The 25,205-nt window shown below is 43.7% G+C and overlaps 1 protein-coding gene across 1 annotated transcript in view; it reads right to left on the bottom strand.

The window, feature by feature from the left end:
* GLI3 (GLI family zinc finger 3) overlaps positions 1–12,273 on the bottom strand; it is a 258,402-nt gene extending 246,129 nt beyond the window's left edge. The window contains exon 1 of the mRNA XM_069461897.1: positions 12,252–12,273. The gene's annotated coding sequence lies outside the window, so the exon portion shown is untranslated. The remainder of the gene's footprint in view (positions 1–12,251) is intronic.
* Between the last annotated feature and the right edge of the window lie 12,932 nt (positions 12,274–25,205).

Genomic DNA, 25,205 nt, shown 5'->3' with positions numbered 1-25,205 from the left:
GATGCTGCTGTGTTCAATCAAAACAGCAATTAATGAAATAAAATAAGCAACTGCTTAACCGACTAAAAAAGTTAAAATACCAGATGAAATATGGTTAGTCATCTTTAACTCATATTTGCAGGGGAACTGTAAACTGACTGTACAATAAATTCCTCTTGATCTGGAATTCAAATAACTAGAATGCTTAAGAACCAGAAGCTGTGCAGGCCTGTAGCACCAGCTCTTCCCCTAACTTCCATTTCTTTTCCAAGATTATCCAGTGTCATTCATGGTAAAACACACAAGTTATTTAAGAACAGCTTTTGTAGAATAAAAAAGAAAAAAAAAGGAGCACTAAGTTAAATTTACATATCAATTGTAAGATCCACTCCAAATTCAGAAACACCCTTCAAAGAGCAATGGCAAAGTACAATAGGGAAGGGGCTGAGACTTCCCTTCCCAAGGCTGCCCCTGCATACAAGTCCCAAGTGCAGGGTTACCTGGATGGCACCCCTGGAGGTGTCCAGAGCACAACCTCCGGCAACCTGTCACTGAGTCTCAGTTGTCTGTCTGTCAAACGTCAGATCAGACAGTGGAATTTAACATTTCTCTTTGGAGGGAGGGGACACATGTCCTTTAAGAATATGCTAAAAATTAAAGCCCTTCTCCCCACAAAATACCTTTAAACACAACAGTGCACATTTAATTTCCGAAGGATACAGACTTTCCAAGCTTTTCCAAGAATCTGGATAAAGAATCCTTAAAGGAAAAATGATCAATGGTCTCTTCTAGATCTAACAATCTCAGAATGATTCTTTATTTTTTTAAAATACCCCCAAAACTGATTTAAATAGCATCTTTAAAGTATGCCACAAGAACAATTCAATCCAATACATCACTGTTTCTCAGTGTGGTACAAGAAGCATTTGTACCAGGGTTGCTACAGTGCTTAGTAAACATTCAGATTTCTGGGTCTAAGCCCTGATGCAATGCATTTGCCTTGGAGGGGGGCACCCAGGAACCTTTATTTTAACAAGCACCACTAATTGTCAGACTCACTAAAGCTTTCCAACTGTTCTACAGGTTTATGTTTGCTCACTGCCCTATACCCAGTGCAGTAGGTACTCACTGAAGTTCACCCAGAGTACTGAATTCTAGCAGTCTACACAAACCTATCCCTGCACTGATAACAATTATAATGAACTCTCCTTCATCTGGAAAAGTCTATGCTGAATGTCCATCTCCTCTCTCTAGACCGCAAGCTCCGTGAGGACAAGGCTTCTACCCTCCCAGCTCCTAGTACACCTAAGCATGTTTACTGAGTAAACAAATGATCATATCGATGACCCTGTGACTTACATGATTCTGCAGTGTCTTGAATTTCAATCACCATTGGTTTAGCTCCATACATTTTCTGTTATATTCAGTGTTTCTTTGAAAACTGGCAAATTACATAAAAACTAAAAACCTTAACAGGAATATTTAATGAATCAGAACACTCCATTCTTCACCATTTGAGATAAACAGGCATTTACTATACTATAATCGTTCCCTTCAAAACACACATACAGTTTTATTGGTTGAATCTGGGTAAAGAATCTACTAGGCTAAAACTACATGCTGAAACATGCAATGGACCAGAAAACCCCATTAAGAGATGAGCTTCCTAGTGAGAACTAAGTCTCTTCCTTAGTAGAGGGAGCTAATTAACAGGAGTCAAGAGACAAGTCCCCAAAATTCCTTGACAAACTTGGTTTTTGTGGAGTTGTTGGTTTTCCCCCCCAAGGCAAAGGACTTCATTTTAACAAAGCAATAAACCCTTCCCAATACTCGTCACTGCAGAGGCTCATGTGAGAAGAGGTAAAGCTCCAGGCACTGACTGAAATCACACTAATTAATGGTTTTAGAGAATACTAATTCCTACCCCCGTCTGAAAGTCTGAAATGGATTTTTAAAAAATAGGCCCTTGGTCACTCAAGAATCTACCCCCTTCTTCTATTTTGACAACTTATTTTTGGATCTCATTAGTTAGTAACTAATTATTTAAAAGTGTGGTTTATGCTTGGAACGGGGCTATAAAGATGGCAACTTGCCAAGGCAGACATCTGCTTCCTGTACATTCCTATAAATTATATCAGCTTATTTTACAACTTTGTCCCTGTCAGTCATAAAAGAGAAAGTTTTAACATTCTAGACGCCCACACCTCATCAAACTGTGCATGAAGAGTCGGTGAGCAGAAAAGGGTGGTGGCTTCTAGTTGTGGTGGTGGATTTTTCATAGAATAGTAAGGGGAGTTTGGAAACTCGTTCTGAATCAATCCATTAAAAGCAGTAGGAACAGCAGAAATTCCTGATGATCCTGAAACACAACTAGGGCAGTGGCTCCATAGCACTCTTTAAAAACCTAACTTATTTAGAACTTAAGTATTAACGGAAAATTTTAAGTTCTGCTTCGCTTCAAAGACTTTTCTCTGAGGCAAACATGCCAGTTTTTCAGATGTGAATGAAATGAGACTTTTCCCCTCCAATATAGTTTCTTTGCTTACAACTCCACACTGTTCTCCTTCAATCCCTTTCACTACCGAAACATTACATGCAAGATTTGCTGGCATGCCCCTTGCCTTTTCATGCTTAAGGGGGAAAAAAATGTTCGTAACTGACGTCTGAGTCCCAGCAGCTTGAATGTAAGAGAGGAAAGAAAAAAAAAAAAAAACTGCAACCAAGGAAAACTGTTCTAATAGCATATGCCTCCTAGAGCTTGAAGTTTCATAGGTAAAAGGAGGGATAAACATTCCTTCCTGAAAGCAAACAGTCAAGGCTTTTTCCCATTCAACTATCCCTGAACCTTTTGCAATTTCCCCAGGCCTAAACCCAGGGCACAATTAATTCCAGACCCTATTTTAAATCTAATCCCTCTCCTACTAGCAACCTGCCTGCAGGTGGATCTTTTCTTTCTAAATTATAAATCTGAACCTGCCTCAACCTCCTACAAAACAAGGCATTTAAAGCTTCCTGGAGCCATTGGCCTGGTGATGCTGTAGTGTACGTTCGCATTTGAAAGCGAGCAAGAGAAGGACCTGCCGAATTCTTGTGGGGACCTTCGTAACACACAGCACTTGCACACAGAAAGCCTGGAGCCGTCCCCTTTACAGTCGCCACTTAGAGCTGCAATGGGGGAGGGTAGCCCAAAACAGAAACTTGCATTGTTACAAAGGCAAGTCCCCATTGATTATGCTAATTGTTTCGATCAGGTTGGGTGGTGATGGCCAATTTGTTTGAAAGGTCTCTCTGCCTTTCCTGTCGGGTTCCCTTCAGGTTCTGGTTCCCTCAGACCGTGGCAATGGATGTTTTCCACCACTTTTCCCCGCGCCGAGCCCAGTCCCCTGCTCGAGGTCCCCTCGGCTGCGGCGGCGGCGGCGGCGCGGTGGGTTCATTAGCGAGCGCGCCAGGCCCGCGCAGCGCCGTCTGCAGCCCCGTGTCGCCGCATCCATCATCATTACATCAGCGCGGGGCAGTCCACGCTGCGAGCTCCCGGCCGGCGCGCCCCAATCAGTGCGCCAGCAAACCGAGCATGCCGAATTCCTCCGAAAAGGTTGTGTGTCTGGGGGCAAAACCGGTGCTCCCAGGCCCCACTTGGATCCGCGCATTCCTGCAGCGGCCCTTCGGGAGACAATGCACCTCCGCCAGCCAGGCCGCGGGAACGGGAAAAACACCCGGGGGGCGGGGGTGGAGGAGTCTCCAGCGCCCGCGGAGCCGGGCGGTCTCCCCTCCAGCGCAGAGAAGCGGCCCTGTCCATCCCCATTAGAACAGTCACCCTGCTCCTCGGGAATATTTACGGGCATTTGCAAACTCTCTCTACAGTTGGCCCAGGAAAATTTCCAAAAAACACTTGCAGAGGACGGCCCTTGTTGCATTCACACAGCTGTTTTAACCAGCTGAACTCAGGGAGGTGCAGCTTTCCAGGTACTTTGCAATGCAACACCCTGTGTGTCACACTATAATAAAACATTGGGGAACACTTGAAAAGTCTTCAGGAAACCAATAGGTGTGTGCTTCACTCACAGTGCTTCTAACTCACCGTCTATTAACCTGGCCCTCAAATGTGTTTTTCTTCATTAGTTGCCATAAATAGATCCAGGTGCTGTGAATGGCTAAGGCATAGACACATTGCCTCATTGTCTCTCAGAGAGGCCCTTAGTGGAGTCCCAGAGTTCTACCTTAATCACTAGAGGCTTTATGTAATAAATAAAGAGCATGAAAAATCACAATTCTGGGTACATATACAAAAAATCAGCCTTTCCCCTTGTAGGTCTCTGCAGTGAAACCTCCCACCTCCATGCAAGCAGGATTCCTTTGTCGTTTAAACACTTAAATGTTTAAAAAGAAAGCACCAATGCTACAGCCAACGTTTAAGATGGTGTTTGAACTGAATGTAACGACTTTCTAATTTGGGGTGAAGCGAAGCAGCAGTTATAAGCTGGTAGTTCATCCTTTCTGAACAGAAGACTTCATTTATTTCCCTAATCCAGTTGGTTTATTTTTAAGTTGCCTGGACTTGGGCAGTAATAACTCTGATTTTTTTTTTCTTAATGCATTTAAAGATTTAAAACAACTAAGTTAAAAGCCTGATTAATGATAACTGATCAGTTTCTGATAGGCTAAAACAGCTACTGGCAATGAGAGACCAGAAACAGAAGACATTCCAATAGGCAAGGCAATGCTATTAACAACACCATGATTAGGCCTTGAGTGAGAAGTTACTCTGTGTAGCTCAGGGGAACTATTGCTCTAAGGGAAGAAGGCTGTCTTCCGGAGAAATTACATTTATTTACACCTGCCTGTATATTGATAAGCTCAATGATCTCCCTGATGTGCTAATGTTTTAAGTACCCAGAAGAAACCAGCCTGTGTAAGGATTTCTGAGGCAGCCTTCCTTGTATAACTGAAGAGTGACATTTCCTTCCACTTTTATAACTAGTAGATCAAGCTGCTACTTCAAGATGCTACTCCAGGAGCAACAGTTTAGGTAAAGTTCCTATTAGAGATTTACCTTACTGTACCTGTTAAATAACTAATTTCCTAAAAAAACAAAACAAAACAAAACAATCCTTTAGAAAGACCAATTTTTTTACAAAATCAAGGACAAATTAATGCTGATTTTAACTTTTTGATCAATTCTGGAAGTGAGAAATAGTCTTGAGTTTCAATGAGCAAAATGTAGGGAATTTAAAACATTTCAGTGGATTTCATGTAATCATGCACGGTAGAAAAGCTTTTATAGGTTTGTAATGTGGTTGACACTTCCTTGTGTTCGAAATATCTTTCTGAACTTAAAATCAATTAGATATGCATAACCTCTGTAACACATCAACAGTTCCCAAGATTTCTAAGGCTTCCTCTCCCTTCCCTGTCAGTATTACCTTACTTTTTCTGCAAGAAAAGAAGCCCAATTTCATAAGTTCTTAATGAAATCCTCATAAATTTTTAACTATAGTATTTTTTCATGTACAATTATTTTACCTTTATATATGACTTTTTTTTCACAATCAGGAAAGCCTAAAGCCTTAACTGCAAATAAGAAAGCTGCTATCTGCCCAAGTTGCCATCGGTAGCCCAGAGGGTTCCCCAAATCTGCCTCCTATTGTTTTCAGTCTTTCTTTCCTACATTTCTGATGTTCCTAATCTCAGATAAGCAGTATTCATGACAGACATCCCAAATTGGAATTACTCTAAAGGGAACTGAATTACTCTAAGGAGAAAGAATTGCCTGGCTATGGATTAAGGGAATTTGGTTTTAGTAAATTAACTACATCTAAACTTTAAAGAAATCCATATATCTAACTTCAACCACTGAAAATCTTCTTTGACATGAAAGTAATCATTGCTACTACAGTGAAAATCACAAATGACATTTTCATGTGCCAGTTTCATTTTTCTGCCACGTGTATTTAAAAGAAAAGATTATCAGCTACTCTTTCTCTGTAGCCAGAAGTCCTTTATGAGAAACATTTGAAGGGAGTATGAGGTCTCTATTTAATACTTGTTACCATTTCTGAGTTCTGCAAAACTATAAAATGAGTCCCATGTGCCTTGGTTGGGCACTGCAGGAAGCAGCCTGCAGCAGGTGCCATTAAAGAATGAGCAATAATGTGGAGCATACTGCACTTTGTGTGCATTAGCTGGATACAAACAGTCCTTCTTAGACAGAAAAGGAGATCTGTAAGTCAGTTATCAGTCTGTAGATCAGCTAAGCTCTGGAAAACTATATTCCTCTTAAATCCACATATATCACAAAAACATCATGACTGATCAAATGTGTCCCTTGTCCCACTTCACTGAAGCTTATGGGAATTAAAAGTTTTCACACATTTGTAGAAGAAAAAAATTTAATCATTCTCAAAGAACTTTTATAGTCATAAAAGTTTCCTAGAATCTTGTGTGTCCTTACAGTAAAGCTTATGGGGGTAGAGTGCATGTTCTGTTAATAGTAATTTACTTTTAAGCTATCACAAATATCACAATGACCTGTTGCATGTTAAAATCATCTATAGAGATCCCAAAGGTACTTAACATATTTTCTTGTGAAGTATTATTCATCATACTTTATCCTCCTAATTTTTAGACTTTCGATTCTTGAATTTTAACTGCAATTTTAAAAGCAACTTTTTCAAAATATAAGGATTTTTAATTAAGGCGTATTCAGCAAAAATTACCATGGTCCACTTATCCTATGAACCTTGCTTATTAATAGAAAAATCCTTCAGCTATCTTATTTTTCACCCCTTAGATGCACAAAACCGCCAAGCCAACCTACGACAAGCTACATACCCTCCCAGTGAAACTCTTTGGTATGGAATTTCATTTCAGCATCCACAGTTCAAACAGCAGACACTGTCCTGGAGTGGCATGGCCTGATCCACATGTCTGGCTCCTGGATTCCAGGTCTGCATACATCTTAGTCATTAAGGCTTCATTCTTAAGCTGCTGGATGAGGTTTCTCTACACACTGATAACTTTCTTCAGACTGCATTATGCTTTTTAAAAATATCACAAAATGAAATCAATAATAGGGTTTAACTGCCTCATTCCTTCATTACTGCAATTTGAAACTTATCTTTCATCTAAATGGTGAGTTTTCAGTCTCTTTTTGTAAAAATCAATAGTTTGTAACGTAAAGCACTCTGGAGTCTTGTTAGGCATTTTACACAATCTTCAAAAAAAGTCAAAGTATCGAAAGCTAAAAATTTCTGCATGAAAATAAGCAAATATAATGTCACACTGAATTTGAAGTTATTCCAAAAGAGATTTAAATAAAATTGCACTTATCTCCCATTATTTAATTAGTTTAATTTTGTGGCATAAAAATTACACAAACGCACAACCAAATGCTTGTGGTCAAAAGGTAGTCCCATGCCACCTCCCCACTCACCATACACTCCCCTCCAAAAGAAGAAAAAAGTAAAAAAAGAAAAAACCCTCTAGCTATTTCAGGCCAGCAATCAATCCAATTTACTTCAGGTACAATTTATATGTACAGTGCATGCCACAACAAAACCACAGTATGATGCCAACACGGCCCTTAGGAAAGTTTTCCCCTAAATCTCTGGAAAGGAGCTTTAAAAGAAAGCAAGGATTACAGTCAGCTAGAAGGTAGGGAGGGGACTTACCTCAAACCCAGCCAAGCGGAAATCAGAGCAGTAATTCTACAAGTCGACAGAGTACACTTTCAAAGCTATAATGGTGTGAAGAAGTGCTGGCCAGCCTGGCCTGAAGGCAGCACTAATACACTGATGACTAATGGCTGGGCCCGGGCAGACAATGAATTTGGGGCTTGAAAACTAACAGAAACCATGCAGTACTTTGACAAATGGGCTTTCACAATTTCATTCATTGAATAACCTTTAAACACAAAATTGGCTTGGGTTCTCTTGGGAATTATATGACATGTTGCTGGACAATGATGTAAGTATTTTCTTTTTTAATTATAACTCTTATGCAAAATGCAAAAGCACCATATATGAGGACACAACTATGGATACCACAGATGCAGATGTGGAGCTCAGCACAATATTGCCTTTCAGGAGGGGGCTAAAATGTTCCAAAGCCACCTTATTAACTATGTAATGGCTTTTTCATTCAGCTTCTTTAGAAGGCCATAGATTTTCTGAGACATTTTGTCGGGTTGAAATATACACACGCAGAACAAAAAACACTTTCACATTTAAAAAAACCAAAAAACACTCACAGAGGTAATGAGTAGCTAAGAAATTTTGCACTAAAATATAGTGCATTTAGAATTACAAGTGAAAAAAGTCTAATTTTCAGGGGCCAGGCCAAAGAAAAGTGCCATAAAACAATTGAGACACCATGTAAAGTTTGCGATCAAATGCACTTACAAACACATTTAACATCCAATTTCTTTCAAACGGCTCTCCTCCTTCTTCCCTGAGTAACTAGCCTTTCAATTTAAAAATAATAATTTTGGCAATTTTTAAAAAGAGAATGAAATATCTAAAGTGTCTCTAAATTAACAAGTACCACTTACTCCAGACAGCATTGCCTTTAGCAGCTCCTAAAAACTTAAGAAAAGGATCTTAAAACAGGAAGCTTAGTGAGCTCATAAAACTGTGTTGGAGCCAGGAACACATAGCATATTTAATCTGCAAACTGTGAGAGTCTACAGTGATTTCAGCAAGATCTGAGGCATGCCCTCAAGGTTTGCTGGGATCTGGGATTAGGGGGTTGATAAGAACCTCTACTGCCCATGGACATGTTTTTCTTCTGCAGTTAAACACAAATGCATAGAGACGTTTGACTGCTGCTTGGCGTTACTGCTCAAGTTATATAAAAGCTTTGCAGCTCCTTTTGCTGTCAATATATCAAAGTTTAAAAAAAAATCATCAAAGTGTGAAATTTCATTTAAAGTCTTCGCCAGTCTACAGCTCTATTTCACAGGCCCATCAAATAAAAGCAAAGATGAAAAATACACTGAAAGTACTTGAAAAAGTTTGCAGCAGTACCCCTGCCCTGTTGTTGTTTATTCTGTCTCCCTTTATTTGCTTTGAAACTAGAAACAGATCAATTTTCATCTAGAAAAATGACAACATGAAGTGAAGGGCAGCATCTCCTACTAGGCTTTAATGAAAAGACAACCTCAAGTCATTATTACAGTGGAATCTTTTGTTTAACAAATATACATATATATGTATGTTTCCTCTATAGTCGGTTCAGCATTTTAATTGTCTCTCATGATGTAAGTTGGCAGAAAATTTCTTGAATCTTCCAAAACAAATCAAACAGACCTCAGAATATGAATGCCAGCAAAACTAAAACCCCCTTCAAAGAATTCTTTAGCTGAGGATTTACAACAATTGCATAAAGAAGAAAAGTCTGACTTTTAAGATAATCTACTATAGTCTAAAAGCATTAACATTCCATTACTAAGGTTTTCTTGAGGATTTCATGACTCATTGATTCACTTTTCCTTCAAGACTGGTTTTTCTTAGTACATTACTGTCTCCATATAAGTGAGTGCATGCACTAAGAATCATTAAATTGTTTCCTTTCCTAAGCTCCCAAACGCTATCCTCAAAAAAGGACGTGGGGGCTCTCAGAAAGCAGGATACCTTACATAGAAGGAAGGACCTCTAAATGGCCAAGCACAGAGGAAGTCTGAAACCCTTGCAGCATGAAGGTAATTAAGGAAACTTCACTGGCCAAGAAACAAAGGAAAGTCCAACTTTTAGACTTGGGCATCAAATTGATAAATTAACGATTCTTTCATTAAATAAGTAATGAAATAACTCAACAGAGCCATTTTTCATCAGTACTGAATTTTCTCATTTCTGTCTATGGTCCTTTGCAAATTAGATATACAATAGAAATGTGTTTATGTCAGGGTTCAGTCAAGGAATATAAGCATGTTAAAGGCACCAGGAATTGGTAGGCATCTGAGTTGGACCTACTAGCCTATTAACAATAATACAATCTATATATCTTTTAAAGCGTTCCTGCTTGTGTGAAATTTCACTAGACACCTCTCACATTAGACTCATTCATGCATCTTAAACCAAAGCTTCCCTAGGCTGACTTTAAGAATTACATACCCTGAAAGGATCTCCCCTTAGGCAGGGAGTTTCTAATTAAATAGCTTTTAGTATAAAATAAACTCTCTACTCTGTATAAGCATGCTATTACAACTAATTTAAATGTTATTTCATGTTTGTTTTAAGTTTGAATATAGTCTAACTGGCCAAAGTGTTTGTGTACCAGGTTGTTAAGACCAATATTTCCTAGCATAAACAAATTCTTTAGATACTTCACAGAGTTTACATTGTTAAAAGCAATCACCACTGCTTTAATATGTCCCCTTGACTGAAACACTATTCTGCTTTAGAAAAAAATGGACAGATTTTAAGGATTTTTCCCTATTTTAAAACATAGCATTTTCCTCTTTCAAAATAATCTTGACACATGTAATTAGGAAACTGTCAGACTATTATTAATTTTTAATTTAAAACCTAAATGAAATAATTACAGGAATCAATCAATAAGGCACCTATTCAAATTACCGAGCAATTACATAAATACTCAAAATTAATACTTTAGGCCAATTCTTGAAGATTTCGGTCTATAATATGCTAAGACATCAAACAACACAAAAAGTGTAACGTGGGGAGGATGAATAGTTCCTGCCTTAAATAGACTGAAATGAGCTCATTTCAGATGGCCACGGCACAGGCTCCCCACCAGCCATGCCCAGCGCACTCAGGCTGGAACCCTTTTATTTTCAAAAGTTAATTTATTTCCACCAGACACATATTTCAGGGATCTAAAAAATGGCCTCATACAAATTCTGTACAAAATCACATTTAGGAGGGAAAGGCCTAATTACTTGAATTTTCAGCGAAGTGTATATATATATTGTGCTCTGGAAAGACTAATTGGGGAGGAGAGAGTGGAGAGGAAAAGGAGAGCAGGGGGTGTTTTTTAGAACTAATAATACGAGCCGGCTAATGGCAGCGCCATGTATTTGTACAGCGGCCGGCCCTCCATACCTCTGACTAAAGGGCTCTTTTACTTGGAGACGCGGACAGTCCATCATTTCAAACTGAAGTGGCAGCTGGAAAATGTGGAACAGCTGGCAAAGAGCTGGGAGAAAATGTTTTACATAAATATATGTACATAGAAACTGGCAGAGGGCCATAAGCACTGCACCCAAGGCCAGAGTCTAGTGGACAGTCTACACCGGGAGATGAGAAGTTGGGGCCAGGAGGACCATTGGCGGAGGAAAGCTCCTTAATCCTCTCTCCACACGGGGTCGGCCAGGGAAGCCCGGGTCCAGCGCCTCTAGGGGGATGGCATCTTACTGAAGGAGGCGCAATCCAGAACGTGAGCACCCAGTTCGGGAAAGGGTAAAAGGCCAGGAGTAGAGTGGAGCGTCCGACTCCGGCAATCTGCTTAAAAGTCGCTTCACAAACTCTCCAAGTTTGGGGTCAATATTTACACCCTCTCCACCTCCTCCCGCTGCTTCTCAAGAAAGCAACAGTTCCCTGCAGAGTGATTCCTACCCAACTCTGCTCTGCGTAAATGCGGCCTCTTAACTGATCATTGCAAGGGCCACGGTTACTTTTGTGTGTGTCTGTGTGCGCTGCCCCTGGAAAGGAAAAGAAATAAAAGAGAATCCCAAATCATACACAGATGGTACAACTTTCACTTTTCCTCTAAGACGACGGAGGCGCGCCTCTCTCCATCCCCCACACGCTCCGAAGTGAAGCCCAGGCTGGAGAAAGCCCCCGCAGCGACAGTCCCCGCGCGCGCCCGCCTCGCCGTCCGCCTCCTTCCGCCCACCCGGAGGGCCGTGCGCGCCGGGCGCCCGAGGAGCAGAGCGCAACAGCGCAAAGGAACGAGCCGGGAGCTTTGGGGTCTAACGTAGTTTTTAACCCTTTGGGTGGGGTGGAGGCGAGGGACGCCGTCGCCGCTGCGGCAAACTTCATCCCCCCTCGGGACGAAGGACGAAGAAATTCTCTAGTCAATCTCCGGACGGCCGATGGGTCAGACACTTGGAAAGGGACCTTCAAGAGGCAGGGAGCGAATGAAAGACTGGCTCCGACGCCTAACGGGTGGCTCTCTAAATCTGAGCGCCTTTTTGACAGCCATTTTCATTCCATCCCGTCCCCCCTTGGGGACCACCTCTGGACCTGCAGGCGCGGGCGCGGCCGCAGGAGCGGGCTGCGGGGCCCGCGAAACAAAGAACTTCAGGCGGGACGTACCTGCGGCGGCGGCGGCTGTCAAGTCCCCGAACTTCCCATAGACCCGCGCACGGGGCGCGGGCGGGCAGCTCCGGGCTCCGCGCGGCCGCGGGCGGCTCGGGCTACCGCGAGCGGCCGGGCTGGGCGCGGGGTGCGCCCGCCGCGGGCATGGTGCGGCGCGGGCGGCCGCGGGGCGCGCGGGGAGGGCGGGAGAGCGGCGCGGGCGAGTGGGAGCGCCGAGTGTGCGCGAGTGCGAGTGTGCGAGCGCGCCGGTGGCGCTGCCCCTGCCCGCTCCCTCCCGCTCGTGCAGCTCCGGCATCAGTTTCAGGGATCGTGTAATCCGATCCCTTCTGACTCACAGGCCCTGAGTGACAGTTCTGATTTGGTTCAACCGCGGGAGGGAGGAGAAAGAGAAAGAAAGAAACCCCCCGCCGTATGCCTCTCCAGGCATCCAATCGACTTTCTGGAAGAAAGTCCCATCCCGGCCTGGAACCCCGAGCTGGGTGGAGGAGCCCCCCACGCCGACCCCACGCTGCCTGCGCTACTCACAGGGTGGAAAAGTTGTCCCTCGGCTCTGCGCTTCCCTCCCGCGCGCTCCCTCCTTTCCGCCTCTCTTCCTCTTCCTCCTCCTCCTCCCCGCGCTCCTCCTCCCCCAAGTTTTAACAGATGTTGCCGGACTCTCCTCTCTCCCTCGCGCTCCCTCTTCCTCCGCCCCCGCCTCCGCCCCGTCCCTTTTCTTTCTGCCACTCTTCCCCTTGGAGGGGACGCGCCGAGCAGCAGGACGCCTGCCGCCGCAGGGGGCGAAGTTGGGAAAACTTGGAGTGCTGCTCGCCTTACTTTTGCTTTCTCGCTCCTTCCAGGCCGCGCCGGGGGCCCGCACTTCCCCCGCCCGCCGGGTCCCTGAGCCCCGAGCGGGTCCCAGCTGCGACGCGGGCGGCGGCGGCGGCGGCGAGGAGGCGGCGCGTCGCGGGCCGGGGTCGGGGGCTGGGGGGCAGCACAGGCGCCGCGAGCCACGCGCGCGCTCCCTCCCGACCCTCCGCCTCCTCCACCCCTCCCCGATCTTCACACAGACACATTCATGCCTGCTCCTCCTCTTCCCCCTCCTTGACCCTGCGCCCGCCCGGCGCGCCGAGGCCCCACCCACCCGGCGAGGAGAAGGGGGCCCGGGTGTGATGTCACGGGCGCCGCGCTCGCCACACAACTGGGACGCCCCCCAACCGGGCGCCCGGGCTGTGTGCTGCCTGCGCCCACCTTCTCCCACCCAGCCTCTCCTCTCCCCTTCCTCTCTCTCGCTCTGGGCTTGGACTCCCGTTTATTCAAGGCCTCACAGATCACCACCACCGCCCCCCTTGGCTTCCCCTCTCCTTGTTTTACATTTCCCCAGGCCAACCCCGAAACTCCCTCTCTCGCGGGATGATGCTTTTGGAAGTTCAGGGTTTTCCTCTCCTCCGGACTCATCTGCCCTTAGGGCCAAATCTGGGAAGTGGGAACTCCCACCACACAGCCTGCTGTCTCCATGGGCCACTTTATAAAGGACACAAAAACAAAGACCCGGGGCTTGGAGCCTGGACTCTAACGTGGTGCTTTTCCTTGAGCTACAAAGTATCTGTGTCCCTGATGTATTTGCAGAGGCCCATACTAGTAAAAATTATTTTCCCTCCTTCCTCAACCGGCTGGTCCACATTTATCTTCTTCCTTTCAATGCACCCAACTTGGACCTTTAATTTAAAAGAGGAGTTCTCAGGGGGGAACAAAGGAAGAAAAAGAAAGAAAGAAAAGAAACCCCGGTGACATTCCAGAATCCCTTCTTTCTCGGTAAGCTGATAGTCTACCCACCCAGCCAGCCAGAAGTGCCCCGAGCTCACGGTGCGCTTGTGTGCAGTCGCTGAGTGTCTTGACTGAAGGAAGAGAGTGGGTGGATGAATGATTAGCTATTATGATTTGAAGAGCATTTTGAGATTCAGCTGCTTAACTGGAGGATTTTTTTAAGGGAACTGATGGTGTATTCACTATTTGTTTCCTGGGACTTGTTGCTTATCACAAAGACATGACGAATGCAGAGACAGTGGTGGTGGCAAAGTAGGGCTGAAGCGCCTGTTAGCCATTTGTTTAAAGATTTCTCTCTACCTCATGACTCTTTAAAAGAAAAAAGCAAAACACACTTACTCATCACAAAGAGCAGGAGTCTCAGAGGACAGGAGGGAGCCCCAACTCCCCCCTCACTTACTGGCCTTAGGCCTGGGAGGATTCTGAGCTGGTCTGTGGGATCCTGTTGGGAATACCAGGCTGCACACCTCCCTGGCTGGCTGTGGGTTTCCAGTGTGATAATCATGGAAAAGTATAAAGGGATATGAGTGTGTAAGAATTATTACACTTTGCAATTGCAGAGAAGTCAAGCTACTCTTTCCCTTATATATCCTCTAGCATCAGTCATAATTTTTTTGTATTCAAGTACTGCTTCTGCCTCAATCACATGAATGCGAATACTACATCCCGATACCCTACTCTGTTCACCCAATGGCAAAAAATAAATAAAAAGGACAACCAATAAATCAACAAATAGAATAAACTAGATGTTTTGACTTTTTTTGCTTCAGACAGTCTTCTGGCATATTTTGAATCACGAAGATCTTGATTTTCAGTTCAACGAAGACAAGAACAAAGTAAAAGCAGCTAATCTTCCTTCATGTCCATCAGAATAGCTAAAAACAAAAGTAGGAGAATAATGCTGTGTCTCCTGTGTGTCCAACTCTCTGCTTTGATGGTAAACATAAATGTAAGTGGGCACATTTTGCAGAAATGATAGAGGAAGAAAAAACCACTTTGCCTTAGTGTGAGTTAAATAATGCCGTAACGCAGTGACTTTCAGTCTGTGTTAACACCAGAATTCTTTTTTTTAAAAGGAAAGCTTCTGTGGAATCCCAAAATATAAAAAGAGGGTTACTCTGGTTAGAGTTGGAGTGGGGTCTCAGAGCCCCGCCCCCTAAGCCTTTCTCTCGTCACCCATCCTCTGCTCTGCATTGGCTGCTGAGACATCTCTAAAAATCCCAAAGACACCCTGAAACTCAGTATTGGAACCTCTGTTGCAGTGATGAACAGGCACTTCCAGGCTTCTAGGACTCTGAGACTGCCCTTCCTTGACGTCTGAAATTCCACCGTTATAGATTCACATATTGCCATCTCTCATCAGTTCTTTTCAAGTGCAAATGTCTTGGGAGATTTTAATATAGTAAGTTTTCAGAAAAATTAAGCTTTTAAGTCTTTTTTTTTTTTTTTTCCAACAATGAGGTAGGAGACTTGAAGATTCTTGCATTTGTTTCCTAGAGCTGCCATATCCAAGTACCAAAAACCGGTGGCTTAAACAACAGAAATTCACTGTCTTTACAGTTCTGGAGACTAGAAGTCTAGAATTAAAGTGTCATGCAGGGCCATGCTCCCTCTGAAACCTGTAGGGGAATATCCTTCCTTGCCTCTTACTAGCTTCTGGTGGTGGCTGTCAATCCTTGTTGTCCCTTGGCTTGCAGCTTCCTCAACCTAATCTTTTCTCTGTCCTCATATGGCATTCTGCCTTTGTCTCTAACTTCTGTTTTTATAAGAGCACAAGACACATTGAATTAGAGGCCCAGCCCACTCCAGAATGACCTCATCTTAACTAATTACATCTGCAACAACCCTCTTTCTAAGTACGGTCATATTCTGAGGTTCCTAGGATTACAACCTCAACATTTCTTTTGTGGAGACACAATGCAACTCCTGACAACACTGAAGAGGAGAATGAAGGATCCGCAGCTGAGAGGACAAAGGATGAACTAAAAACAAACTTTACATGCTCCTCTGCATTTTGTTCCCTGTCCTGTGTGCTGTGTCGTAAATACCGTTCTTGCCCTCACTCACCATTGCAGCTCTTCCATGTCCCCGCACAGCAGACCCCAATTTATTGGGAAATTCCAGGAGGAGATTTCTTGTAAGTGATGAAATTTCAACTCAAATAGGCTTAAGTTAAATTTCAAAGGGGCAGAGGTGGGTATTTAATTGACTAAAAAGTCCAGAAATATGTAGGAGGGCTTCAGGCAGGGCAGGATCCAGGGACTCAGACAATGTCTGCTGAGTTCTGTTTCCATCTTTCAGCTCCACTGTATTCACACGTCATACAAAGTTTCTTTAGGTAACCAAGGAAGGTGGCCAGAAGCAGCTGCATTTTACATAATCAGTCTTAGCATTTACATTCCCAGAGAAGAATCGCTTTTTCCAAGAGAATCTAATATTCCTCTTGGCCAGACTCATCTCTTTGGGTTTCCTGCTGCCCACTCCCATTTCCCAGGTCATCATGGCCCTGTGTACACCGCACCAGCCAGCATGCGCGTAGGGAAGGTACTGGGGAACACAAGTAGATCCCTGGCCACAGGAATCTCTCAGGAGTGCCATAGGAAAGGAAACACTCCTTGAGGTAGCACAGAATGGATGGGCCTGAGCTTCTGCACGCTGACTGGCCAGCTGCCAGAGGGCAGAGTGCTTTTAAGTGCATTGCACCCAGGGCCCTTTCGACGGTCTCTCACTCAGCACCCTCATAACTTGTTCTTCCATCTTCCTGGAACTTTGGGCTTATAAATGCAACCCAGATGTCTGCTGTGTCCCTGTTCACCTTGGAGATGTAGCTATAATTGGCTTGGGCCTCAGCCAGTCCCACAAGTTGGGAAGATCTAAAACCTTCTCTTTGGATTTCTGCAAATTTCACAACCCCTGTGGATGCTGCAGGACGTTGACCCACACCTTATATTCAGACCCTTGCCTGCCGCACAGGAAACCCATCACAGTGTGCGTGGGGGAGCTTGGTAGATTTTATTGCTGATTTGAGCAAACTGAGGATGGTTTTCTCCAGCCCTCCCTTTCAAAAATAAAAGAATCTTCTCTCAACAGTCACAAACCAAGCAGTTTAGTGACCTCCGTTTGTTTCTTGAGGTCTCACCTTCCTTTCCTAGGAGCTTGTTCACGTGACCCTCTGGTTTCACTTGGCTCTTGGTCCCTCTTAGCTCAGTGTCTGCTCCACCGCCCTCGTGTGCATCTTCCTTGCAACAGGAGCAAAGCCTTTCTTTGAGTTTCTCTAAAGCTGGGGTAAGGAGCAGTGGCCTGTGGGATGAATGCTGCCTGCCAAGGTGTGGTGTTTGATGTGCATGAGTAAAGTTGCATGCCCTCGGATGGGGCCTGTACTCTTCATTTGGCCACAATGTCCACCACTCCCTGCCACCTTCTACTTGCAGCCTCACTCGTTTACATAACCTGCCTTGCTCCTGGAAACATTTGAGTTTGCTGTCTATGCTCTAAATAATCCACTTACATAAACTCAAGGTTTTACTGAATCTTTTCAAAACCAGTTTATAAAGGAGGGGTTGTGATATCAAACACATCACAGCAAATAGCTCCAACATTCCCTGCTAGAATGTCTGTCCTTTGTTCTTCTTTAGCCATGCCCCCTCTGGGATATCTTTATTTACTCTCTGCCCTTCTAGTCAGTGTCCAGCCCCACTGACTTCTTTTCCCTTAGACAGAGCAACTCACTTCTGTTCCACCAAACTGAGAGTTCTGAGAGATTCCAGTATGCAGCAAACCTAAAGGTCCTGCGGTTGGCAGGACCCATTTTCCTTAGGAGGTGGTTTAGAGCACCTTGTACAAGCTAATTTTGTCTTTTGAGTCATCTCCCACCAACCTCCCCCCAGCACACACACATCTAGAGGCTTGTGAATGTATTCTTTCCGAACAAATATAAGGAATGCCCATGAGGAATTTGGGTGACTATAACTTACAACTTCCTCTATTTTGTTACGTAAGAAATGGAGAAAACTGAGGCCATGCACCTGGGAACATAATAAAGAGTTGGGATAGGTCAAGGAAAGGCAAGAAGGAATGGTCATGTGCTTGGGAACCACAGCAGTCATGGTGAGAGGGCCTCCCCCACTTCAACAGCTGTGGGATTCAGAGGAGAGCTTTGAGATTAGAGTGATAATGGGAAAATGAATGATGATAATGGGAAAAACAACAAGTCCCCCCTGCCCCCAAATAACAGCAAAGCCAGCCAGGCCTGGCAGAACTGGTAAAGAAAGGCATGGTGATGGTGGCCACCAGAGAACTTGAGTGAACTCCAAAGAGAATGTGGGACCTCAGAGAACCCTAGCAGGAGAAGGGAAGGATGTTGAGCTCTGTGGCACAGGATTCTAACAGCTGACAGCTCAGAGCCAGTTGTTGTTTCTATGCCTTTGTGACTGTAACACCCCTGTCATCATTCGACAGGGCTGAGTGGCGGGGGAAGGAGGCACCAGTGTATACAGAAGGCTGGTAGGTGGGAGTTCATCTTTCTTTCTCTCTCTTTCTCCATCCATGGGTAGCATATGATTCTACTTTTTATGAAAATGACTAATAGTCTCACTTCTTTGGCATTTTAATATTAATCAGAAGCACACAAGATTTAGAGCTGGCTTTGAATCCTTTCTCCACCATTATTAGCTTTGCAGCTCTGCCCAAATCAATTCACTCAGTTTGCCCATCTGTAAATTGGAAATAAGGATATCCATCTCACAGTCACTGTGAGAAGGAAATGGGAATAAGGAATGGGCCTGCTGTCTGCACTAGATGATCCCAAGGGGAGCAAATTTCCTTTTCTCCCATTTTTTTGTGCTAACTGAGCCCCATGTTACCATTCACAGCTTTTTCATTCTCAGTAAGGAAGACATTTGAGATGTGGGGACTGATGTCTCTGTTCTACGTCACCTGTGAAAGTGTGACTCATTTCAAATAGTTCTTTCTACTGAAATGTACAAAGTCACAGAATTATTTCAGGAGTCTATTACTCATGATGAGCTCTTGGGAGTCAAATTTCTCCCCCAAAGAAACAACTGATTTCTTCTAGTTATCATCTAGAGAAACATATACCCTACTTACTAATCATTTGAAATACTAAATAAAAAGCATTCATTCTGCTAACTTCTTAAGCTCTACCAATATTAGATGTGTTTAGAGCCTAAATATATAAGGTTACATGTGGTATCTATCGGCAGAGCACATTTCAAAGAGAGGCACACCAATGAGCACTTGTATGAAGGCTGTAAGTAAAATCAAAGTTGAGCCTGAAATACAAATTTATTGCTGCCTTAGTTGCTTGTTAACTTGAATTAATAGTGCCTGAGCAACTACAGTCAGACTTCATCGACATATGAAAAATGAAGTAGGGAATTGAGTAAATTATCTTTATACAGGCCAGGTAATTAAGGCAGAAAGTAGTTAGTTAGCCTGGATTATCCAGATTCTGGCCTTATCAGAGAGCTGCATCAGAAAGTCAGAATAAAACATCTTTCTTTTAAAAAAAAGTCAAATAATCACAGCGTTGATTGGAAAGGTGCTGGGTAGATAGCCATCAAAGTGAAAGTCTCCCAAAGACGGAGCCCAGCCATGAAGAATTCATTCAAGCTTGCCCAAGTAAGAGGGACCTGGGCAGTAATTAAATTCCTGCATTTTTCTAAAACCCAAAGAGAAAATGTTCAGCTTGGAAAAGGAAACTTTTACAACAGGTCTTCTATTAAGGACAAGGTTTTAGGGTATTTAGAGACTTTTTTCTTTTTGTATTGTCAATTATGCCATGCTCAGGAGCAGGAATGGGCACAGAGACTTATGAAACCCCAAGGAAAATGACTCACATCCCAGAATCGTAAATTCAGCTCCAGCCTGCATTCTAGGAGCCTTCACAAAAGGCTCCACTGGTTTTTGCTGGACTGGGCTTTCCCATTCTTATCCCATTTACAGAAGATCCCAGTGCTAGAAGTAATGGAAGGAAAGTGTTGAGTCCATCCACTTCTGTCAAGTCAGCATGGCAGCTGTCTGACCCTCAGCATTCAGTTCAGTGTTGGTAACACAGCCCGGGCCCAAAGAACCGCAGTGAATTTTAACTTTGCCATTCCTTGGCCATATGTTTCTTGGCAAGCTACCATTCTACCATTTCTTAGCTATGTTCTAACCCCTCTGAGCTGCAGTTTCCTCAGAGCTAAAATGGAATTCTAAGACCTACCTTATAAAATAATTTAGAGAGTTAAATAAGACAATACTTATTTCATGCCTGGCACTCGGACACCAACTTGCTTTCATTCCCCCTTATTTTAAACATTCTTAGAGTATTTCCAGAGTAGGATCTCAGCAAAGGTTTATTGAAAGAAAGTGAACCACAAGGGGAGATAGACCATAAAGAAATGAAGCTGGATATTGTTCTTCTCAAACAGGAAAGAGAGGGCTTGTGTGACATAAAAGGCCATCTCAGAGATCTGGACAGATCACTGTCAAGTATGGGTTGAGTTAGACAGAGCAGAGGCCCATGAGAGAAAATTCCTAAAGGCCACTTCCTCTGGTGCTGGGCACCCTCCCCTCACCCTCAGCTCCTCCCTTGCCAGCTTGCACCTAGTGTGGGTCTCCAGTTGCCCATTCGAAGTCATGCTGTTGATGTAATAAAATCTAGATCCCTGGGATCCATGTGCCTGGGGTAGAGGGGCTGCACCATGCCCATCCCTCTCCATAGGGGAATGGACAGTCGTGCTGCCAGGCCCAGGTATCAGTCCCCCCTGACATGTTCATAGCTTTTAAGCAAACCCATCTCCCAGTCCCAAACAGTGCTTTCCAGTCTCCCCAGTTCTAACTCTCTCCCAGTTTACTGTATATGCATGAATGGTCTCAAATGTGAAAAGTTTTTTGTTCTCATTTATTCATTTATTAGTGATTGCATGCTTGCTTCCTACTGTACAAGGCTATCTCTGGCACTGCATAGAGCCTCCTTAGCAGGAGCAATGACTGGGCATGTCATGGAGCCATAGAACTACATTGGATCTATGACTCTTCCACCCAAGGGAATCCCCAATATTATGTTCCTCTTTCTAAATTTTATCTTTATGGAGGCCCCACAACTGTTGAAACTGTTATCTTCAACAGCTGATAAACATTTGGTCCTTGGAAGTTAAAGGCTCATTGGATGATAAAAATAAAAATAAAATTTTAAGGGACAATATCCTTTCTTCTGTGATCATCCTACAGAAGCTTATGAAATCTTTGACACCTTCTGAGAATGGGTTTATGTGCACCCCAGTCTTGTGAGTGTCAGCACCCCAAGCAAGGCAGTGTGCAATCACTGGCCTTTGAACATGGTAGCTCCTGCTGTGGCCTCTCAGATATCTGAAGTTGGTGGGACTTTATTTTCAGGTCACAAAAACCCAACGGCTTAAGTCAAAAAGATTGATTCATTAGAAGGATAATGTAACAGCAAGCTCCAGGGAGGGGAAAATGCAGATGACCTTAAAGTCTTCTCTGATGGGACTCATTCTTTATCTCTTATCTCTGGATTGAGCTAAGGCTTGGCCAGAGGGTATCACTGAGGATTGGTTTTCTCTAACCACATGGTAGAAAACCTGACCTCAGATGGCAACAAAGTTTACTATTTAAGGCTTCAGACTCTGCAGAGATAATGACTTCCTCAGATTCATTTCAGAACTCCCCTGGGATGAACCCGCTAAGCCCAGATTCGGGATTTAGGACGTAGTGATTGGTTTGATGTGTAGGGGATGAGGGAGAGTATAGGTGATACCCACTGCCTCACGTTGATGACGTGACAGTGGCACCTGTCTAATGTACGGTACAGAACTGAAGAACGTGCAGAGGTGGAGAGGGTTGTGGGAGGCAGGGCAAGGGAGAACAGAAGCCATTTTGATATTTTGAGTTTGAAGTCTGCGTGGCAATAAAAGTTAGAAATATTCTTAGGATACTGAATGTACAAATTTGGTGTCGGGGCTGGAGGGCAGGTTTGAGTTGGAGATAAAGACTTGGGAATCCTAAGTATACATTAGTGAAAAGTAAGAGAAAGCATGGATTCACCAGGAAAAGTGTGTAAATCCAAGGGAGAGGACAGCGTAACACAACTCAGGGTGATGACAGCCCTTGAGTGGCGGACTAACGATGGTCGCCAAGTCAGACTGAGAAGGTGAGGCGAGAGCAGTGCGAAGGAAACTGACCGGGGAACGGTTGTTAACAAATGAAGTGGTCACTGTTCAAATACTGAAAGAGCTTGAATGAGGTGAGGATTTAAAAAGTGTCTATGATATTTGACCATATGGTTTCCTGAGTCAACATCTCCTGTGTTCCAGGCACTGTTGTCAATGCTGGAGGAGGGGGAGGAAGGCGGGCTTGACCCTGTGCCGCTCACACTGACGTGGGTTCCGGTTCCCGCAGCATCTTGGTGCTGTGCACAGTCTGTTTCAGTAGGTGGGGCCTGCGGTTCTGCATTTCTAACAAGCTCCCAGGTGATGGGGATGCTGTTTATCTGCAGGTCACAGTTGGAGCATCAAGGAGTTAGACGATATGATGTTATAGATCATCACAAGGAGTCGACTTCAGCTCTCAGTGAAATAGTGGGACCTATTGGTGCCTTTGAAAGTGGTTTCACAGGAGTGTGGGATTGATTGAAAACTTGGGGTTGAATGCTTGGGAGGTCAGAGCTTGGAGATACATTACTGTGAGGTAGGAGAGTTCAGGTAGGTAGCAATACAACTGAAATCAGACCTTTGGCTATATGTGTTCCACTTTGATTAACCAACCATAACAGCAGGAAGATTGTCCAGATAACATTTTGTGTCTCTCAACCATGCCTTCCCCTCCTCTTTGTTCAAACATAGCATGTGCCTTTTTTTTTGAGACAGGGTCTCACCTTGTTGCCCAGGCATGTGGGCAGTGGTGTGATCATAGCTTACTGCAACTTCTAACTCCTGGGCTCAAGCCTCCTACCTCAGCCTCCTGAGTAGCTGGGACTATGGGTGCACACCACCAAGCCCGGCTAATTTTTCTATTTTTTGCAGAGACAGGGTCTCACTATGTTGCTCAGGCTGATCTTAATTAAACTCCTGAACTCAAGCAGTCCTCCCACCGTAGCCTTCCGGAATTCTAGGATTATAAGTGTGAGCCATCGCGCATGGCCAGCATGTGCCATTTTTGAGGCTCCTCTAGTCTTGATCAGGCATGTTGCTTAGAATTTGGTCTATTACAGTCATATAATTGTAATGACAAAAACAAAAAAAGGTTGGATTTGGAATGTTAGCAAGAAAGGTGCATTTGGGAATTTGGAATGTTGATTTCTTGGGCCAGCGACTTACATGTTAATGTTGTGGTGAGTCCAAAATTATTTGCATCATAAATTATGACTGATTCCATAAAGCCAGTTGTACAGGGACAGGCCTAATGTCTGGCTTTTCAAAGTTTAAGGGTAGATGCAGTTGCTAACATTGTTGCTTTGTTTTGTTCTGAGGGGGATGTTGGCAAGGTGTTTAGAGGTGGGAGGAGGAGGGGAGAGGATGAATATTTTAAACTGCTTTCTGCAACCACTCATGTCCTTGCTCCGGCACCAGGCTGCATGAGACTGGGCAGTTTCAGCTTGTGCCAAGGCCCCCCAGGACTTATATGGTGATTGGTGTGAGTTTCCAGGCTACCTGTTGATTAATAACACTTATACACTGTTGGTGGAACTGCAAACTAGTACAACCTCTATGGAAAATAGTATGGAGATACCTCAAAGAACCAAAAGTAGACCCACCATTTGATCCAGCAATCCCACCACTAAGTATTTACCCAAAGGAAAAAGAGACATTTTATAAAAAAGACACTTGCACTCAAATGTTTATAGCAGCACAATTTATAAGTGCACAGATATGGAAACAACCCAAATGCCCATCAATACATGAATGGATTAATAAAATGTGGTATGTGCATACCATCGAATACTACTCAGCCATAAGAAAGGTGGTCTAGTATCTTTTGTAACAACCTGGATGGTACTAGAGACCATTCTTCTAAGTGAGGTATTAGAAGAATGGAAAAACAAACACCACATGTACTCAAAACTAAATTGGAGCTAATCGATCAACAGTTATGTGCACATATGGAAGTAAAACTCAATGGAAATCAAGCAGGTGTGAGGTGGGAGGAGGCGATAGGTAAATTCACACCTAGCAGGTACAATGCACACTATCTGGGTGAAAGGCACACTTATAACTTTGACTCAAACTGTACAAAAGCAAATTATGTAATCAAAACGTGTGTATCCCCGTAATATTCAGAAAACAAACAAACAAAAAAGAACTTCTAGCCATGACACTGTACAGTCATTCCCAAGTGTATTGAGAGACTACAAGTCTTACCCAGCTGCAAAAGTCCTAAGATCTCAGGGGGAACAAAGAAAACAAAGCTAAAGAAAGGAAGAATGCAAAACATTCCATTTCTTTTCTGGCCCATTACCAGGTTTCTGCTTCTTATTCAGCTTCCATGGAAGTTTGTGCTACATGGTCCAGTACATAATTTTATAACTGGTTGACTTGAAACCCAAACTATTAGAAGGAATTAAAAATCATTGACACTGTCTTGGGCAGGAGCTACACTATATTTCCACCCATTTCTACAACTCAACTCTTCCCCCAGGGAAGGTAGGTATAGCATCTTCTGGTCAGGAGCCCCAGCTGTAGGAGGCGCCTTGTACAGGGAGTTTCTCTTTGCAGACTATTCTACAGTCACACTGACCCTGTCTGAAGGCAATGAACATCACAGTGGCAATGCAGAATGAAATGAGCTCGCCCTAGGTAGGATTATAATGCAATTCCACTTTTGAGCCTTCCTATCTGTTTCACCAATCCGAATGGACCAAGAGTTCTGATAGCAATAGGTACCCCTAAGAAACACAGGAAATATTTGCTTCAGTGTTTGGAGCTGTATGTCAATGGATGGAACACTTTGGAAAAGGAATTATTAGAAATAATAATTAGTCAATTATTAGAAATACATTATTTAACTAAAAAAAAATAAGTACCCATTTAAAACCCATATCAGTGTACATTTTAGTCCTTTCCTAAAGTCCCCCAAATCTCAAATTGGTAATAAAGTAGAGAACTATAAAAGTTTATACGGTTTTCC

This window comes from Eulemur rufifrons, chromosome 29 (assembly GCF_041146395.1).
Source record: "Eulemur rufifrons isolate Redbay chromosome 29, OSU_ERuf_1, whole genome shotgun sequence".
Classification (NCBI taxonomy): Eukaryota; Metazoa; Chordata; class Mammalia; order Primates; family Lemuridae; genus Eulemur; species Eulemur rufifrons.
This window is presented reverse-complemented; position numbering and strand designations above follow the sequence as displayed.